The sequence below is a fragment of the Vespa mandarinia genome, chromosome 23 (genome assembly GCF_050613455.1).
Source record: "Vespa mandarinia isolate Hongniang chromosome 23, ASM5061345v1, whole genome shotgun sequence".
Lineage (NCBI taxonomy): Eukaryota > Metazoa > Arthropoda > Insecta > Hymenoptera > Vespidae > Vespa > Vespa mandarinia.
The window spans coordinates 3,739,028-3,745,027 of NC_140832.1; positions in this window are offsets into that span (position 1 = coordinate 3,739,028).

Here is a 6,000-nt window from a genome sequence, read left to right on the forward strand (position 1 = left end):
CTAGATGATAAATTAATTATTTTTTAGCTCAGGATTTTCAGCAATTAATATACTATTATTTAATTTTTAATTTTTTTATAATTAATATCTAATTTCTCCCACGCAGCGAAAAATTATCTTTCGTAAGGATAATAATAAGTTTTCAGATTCGTTAGGGTTGTATTAGAGTTATATTTCATATCTTAGAATTTGGAATCAAATTTTGTCGTTACAGTTTTAGAGTGATAATCGATTAGGTTGAGGCAAAGAAGAGGCTATATGCCGAAGACAACATGTGGCTCAAGAGGATAACTATTAGGCTATTGAGTTATTTTCGAAGGTTCACTAGGAACTTTCGAAAATGGCTCTTAATTTTACTATGTTAGTATTTTAATTTTACCATGTTGTCACTCAAAATGCTCTTATGGTGATGGGTGTAGGGGTGTAAATATAAAAAACTGAGACGGAGTAACTTTCCGTAAATAATATTCCCACATTGCCACGCGTACGCGAATAGGATTATTTCATATTTTATGCCTTTTTAATATTAAACTTTTTTTAAAAACTTAATTGAATTTATGATTCTAGTTTAATAAAATCAAATATTACGTTAAAGTCGATTTATAAATTTAGCACATTTTTTCTTTTCTAAAGTTCAATACAATTCATAATTTTATTTTAATAAAATCGAGTTCTATATTAAAATCACATATCTATGAAATGTAAAAGTAATATAATATTTTTTTAGATCAGTATTCAGAATTTTTCATTCTTTTTTAATTAATATTCTTTTTATCTTAGCTTTTAAGTTTAATTAAATTAAATTCCGAAGTTTATCGTTCGTATTATTAATATACATATATACTAATTCTTTTTTCTTTCCTTATTTCTTTTCAGCTAGGTCCGAGTCGTGGGATCGCAAACACGTGAAAGAATGATTAACTAATATTCAAACAATAGGATATTCTTAGCAACGTTATAGAGATCATGTACATATATTATCATATATTATCGATTAATAAATATAATATTTCTTTCAGAGAGAATAATATTTATTTATATCTATGTACGGAATATTTCATTTCTTTTTAATTAATCTTTTATTTTTCTTAACTTTAATCAAATCAAATTCAGCATTTTGTCGTCCGTATAATTACTGTCATTTCTATTTTTTCTTATTTACTGTCATTAATTATCCTCTATATATATCTCGGGTGGGACCCATGGGATGGGGACATGGGTGTGGGCCTCTGTGCGGGTTGCTTTCTCAGCATCTTATAGAGCTGCTTCTCTTTTCTTCTCTTTTTGGGACACTCTTTTCTATTTCACATTTTTCATTGTTATTTGCTCCTATTAATTATGATTTATAAGTCTCGGGTGGGACCTATGGGATGGGGACATGGGTGTGGGCCTCTGTGCGGGTTGTTCTCTTAGCATCGTGTAGGGCTGCTTCTCTTTTCTTTTCTTTTCTTCACTTTTTGGGGCTCTCTTTTCTATTTCATATTTATCTTATTTAATTATGTTTTTAATTATTTTATTAATATGTTATTTCTTTTCATTATGTCTTTTCAGATTTTTATTATGTTATATCTTCTTAATTATGTTCTTATGGTTTTAATTATGTTTTTAATATATTCTTATTAATTATGATTTACAGATTTTAGGTAGGAACCATTAGATGAAGCGGACTTGTTTCAGCAGCATGCAGAGCTACTTCAATTTTCTTATTTTTCAGCAGCTATCATTTATTACTCATATTTTTCTTCTTTAATTATGTTTTTAATTATGATTTTTATTATCTTATTAATATGTTATTTCTTTTTATTATGTCTTTTCAGAATTCATTTATGTTATTTCCTTTTAATTATGTTTTTTTAATATTTATTTATGTTATTTCTTTTTAATTATGTTTTTATGTTTTTAGGTTTGTTATTAATATATTCTAATTAATTTTAATTTTTAGGCATTAGGTAGGACCCATGAGATGAAGCGGACTGTTGGTTTAGCAGCGTGCAGAGCTATTTCTATTTTCTTATCTTTCTTTTATTAATTTTCTTTTTTTCTTTTCCAGGGATGATCCAGTAATCATGGAGCGATATTCAATATCTCTTTTTTTTTCTTTTTGTTATTTTTTCCTTATCTTTTTCTTTTTCAGGATAGGTCATCAAGGCATAGGTTCATTTCTGGTCGAATGCGTCATCGCCAGGCACGATCCATCATCGATTTTTACACGCGGTTACGGGCAGGATAGGAGAACACTGGCGTGCGTGTCGGCGTGCACAAGCGTTGGTGTTCTCGGGCGCGATTAAACATCGTTTGACTGCTCGTATCGAAAACGCGAATTTAGAGTAGATTCATCGTTTTTCTAACACTCACGTGAATGAACGCGGGCGCGACTTAAAAGTCCTACCGGGGACTTCGTTTAAATTTTTGCTCGAATATTCGATTAGATTTCCTCGCGAACGCGTTTTTTTAGAGTAGAGTCACCGTTTTCCGAGCACTTGCGTGGGTGTCCGGGCGCGATTAAAAGTTCTACCATGGACTTCGTTTAGTGTTGAAATTCGGGGTGCGCGAACGGTTTACCTTGTAGTGCTGTACATAGCTGGCTGATGTTATGACCATCCTAATGTTTGGTAGCGGGGCGGAAATCCCGACAAATATCATGGAAAGTCTAAATACCGGTTAGCATATGTCACTTTGGATTTCAACTTAGAGTCATCGTTATTCTAACACCCGCGTGGGTGTTCGCGTGCGCGATTAAAAGTCCTACCGGGGACTTCGTTTTGTTTGCTCGAATATTCGATTAGTTTATTTAGAGTAGAGTCACCGATTTTCGAACACTTGCGTGGGTGTCCGGGCGCGATTAAAAGTCCTATCATGGACTTCGTTTTAGTGTTGAAATTCGGAGTGCGCTTCGGATTTCAACTTAGAGTCACCGTTATTCTAACACTCACGTAAGTGTTCGCGAGCGCGATTGAAAGTCCTACCGGGGACTTCGTTTTATTTCTTCGACATATCGATTAGATTACTTCGCGAATTTGGATAGAACAGTAGAATCTACGTAACTATAACACACGTGAGTGTCGCGAACGCGATTAATGCGCTTTGATTGTTCGAAATTCGGATGCACGAATTCAGATGTGCTTAATAATCCGTTATGCCTGAGGCGGAGGGTGTCGAACGGTTAAGCTTTCTGTAAGTGGAGTCCCTGTAGCTAAGGCTAGATACTTCCTGTTAGCTTTGTCCCATGCCCAAGATATCCGAAGCGGAAGGCATGAGGGATCGGTATCGCGGTACGCGAATTTTAGAGTAAAGTAGAGTCACCGTTAGCTCGTGGGTCTCCACATGCAGCAACTTCCACGTAGTGAGACCTGGGTCGTTAATACTTGCAAAGTTTAATTGTAAACTTTTAAATGCAAGTATTACCGAGCGAATGGCTGCATATTGTATTACTTTTCCAATATCTTTTCAAACTAATTCCAACTAAACATTAATATATTTCCATCTTATATAGCTAATAATTCTTCGAAAGAAGAAATATAACAGAATTTATTGTACAATAATTTCTTACGGAACGACAAGGAAATTTTTCTATCACACTTTTTTGTTCGCTGTTACTTCTATTCTTTTTTATTTATTATAATTAATTATTCTTTATAAGTCTCGGGTGGGACCCACAGGAGGGGCCTGTGGGCGAGGGCTTCTGTGCGGGCTGCTGTCTCAGCATCATATAGAACTGTTTCTCTTGTCTTATCTTTTTGGGGCTCTCTATTCCTCTCTTTCTGGGGCTCTCTTTTCTTTCTTCGGCTCTCGTTTCTATCTCAAATTTTTCTTTTCAAATTATGTTTTCAATTATGTTATTATTATGTTATTTCCTTTTTAATATGTATTCTTAATATTTATTAATGTTGTTTCTTTCTAATTCTCTATTTAATTATATGTTTAATTATGTGTTTATGTTTTTAATTATGTTTATTTTCTCTTTATATTATATATATATGGTTTTCTGTTTTATATATTCTTTTGTTCTTTTATTTCCTCTTTATCTTTTTCTTTTACAGGATAGGTCATCGAGGGATAGGTTCATCTGTGGACGGATGCATCGTCGCCTGGCTGGATACATTCTCGATTTTTACGCGTGAATACGGGAAGGATAGGAAGAACACTGGCGCGCGTGTCGGCGGGCACAGGCGTTGGTGTTCTCGGGCGCGATTAAACTTCGTTTGATTGTTCGAATCGAAAACGCGAATTGTAGAGTAGAGTCATCGTTTTTCTAACACTCGCGTGGGTGTTCGGGCGCGATTAAAGGTCCTACCGTGGACTTCGTTTGATTTTTTCCAAATTTCGATGGGGGTACTTCGCGAATTTCGGCCTAACAGTAGAATCTACGTAATTACAACACACACGTGAGTGTCGCGACGCGATTAGTATTTCTAAGGAGTGCGCTTTGTTTGTTCGAAATTCGGAAAGCACAAATTTAGATGTGCTTAATTATCCGTTATATCTGAAGTGGACGGTGCAAACGGTGGAGCTATCTGTAAGAGGTGTGCAGTAGCTAAAGCTACGCATACCCTGTTAGTTAAGAAGCCAGTGCATTGAAGCGGAAAGGTATAGCGGATCGGTATCGCGGAACGCGAATTTTAGAGTAGAGTCACCGACAGTCCGTGGGTCTCCACATGCAGCAACTTCCACGTAGTGAGACCTGGGTCGGTATTACTTGCATACTCTAATTCTAAATCATATTACGCAAGTACTACCGAGCGAATGGCTGCATATTTTATTACTTTTCCAATATCTTTTCGAACTAATTCCAACTAAACATTAATATATTTCCATCTTATATAGCTAATAATTCTTCAAAAGAAGAAATATAACAGAATTTATTGTACAATAATTTCTTACGGAACGACAAGGAAATTTTTCTATCACACTTTTTTGTTCGCTGTTACTTCTATTCTTTTTTATTTATTATAATTAATTATTCTTTATAAGTCTCGGGTGGGACCCATGGGAGGGGCCTGTGGGTGAGGGCTTCTGTGCGGGTTGCTGTCTCAGCATCATATAGAACTCTTTCTCTTGTCTTATCTTTTTGTGGCTCTCTATTCCTCTCTTTCTGGGGCTCTCTTTTCTTTCTTCGGCTCTCGTTTCTATCTCAAATTTTTCTTTTCAAATTATGTTTTCAATTATGTTATTATTATGTTATTTCCTTTTTAATATGTATTCTTAATATTTATTAATGTTGTTTCTTTCTAATTCTCTATTTAATTATATGTTTAATTATGTGTTTATGTTTTTAATTATGTTTATTTTCTCTTTATATTATATATATATGGTTTTCTGTTTTATATATTCTTTTGTTCTTTTATTTCCTCTTTATCTTTTTCTTTTACAGGATAGGTCATCGAGGGATAGGTTCATCTGTGGACGGATGCATCGTCGCCTGGCTGGATTCATTCTCGATTTTTACGCGTGAATACGGGAAGGATAGGAAGAACACTGGCGCGCGTGTCGGCGGGCACAGGCGTTGGTGTTCTCGGGCGCGATTAAACTTCGTTTGATTGTTCGAATCGAAAACGCGAATTGTAGAGTAGAGTCATCGTTTTTCTAACACTCGCGTGGGTGTTCGGGCGCGATTAAAGGTCCTACCGTGGACTTCGTTTGATTTTTTCCAAATTTCGATGGGGGTACTTCGCGAATTTCGGCCTAACAGTAGAATCTACGTAATTACAACACACACGTGAGTGTCGCGACGCGATTAGTATTTCTAAGGAGTGCGCTTTGTTTGTTCGAAATTCGGAAAGCACAAATTCAGATGTGCTTAATTATCCGTTATATCTGAAGTGGACGGTGCAAACGGTGGAGCTATCTGTAAGAGGTGTGCAGTAGCTAAAGCTACGCATACCCTGTTAGTTAAGAAGCCAGTGCATTGAAGCGGAAAGGTATAGCGGATCGGTATCGCGGAACGCGAATTTTAGAGTAGAGTCACCGACAGTCCGTGGGTCTCCACATGCAGCAACTTCC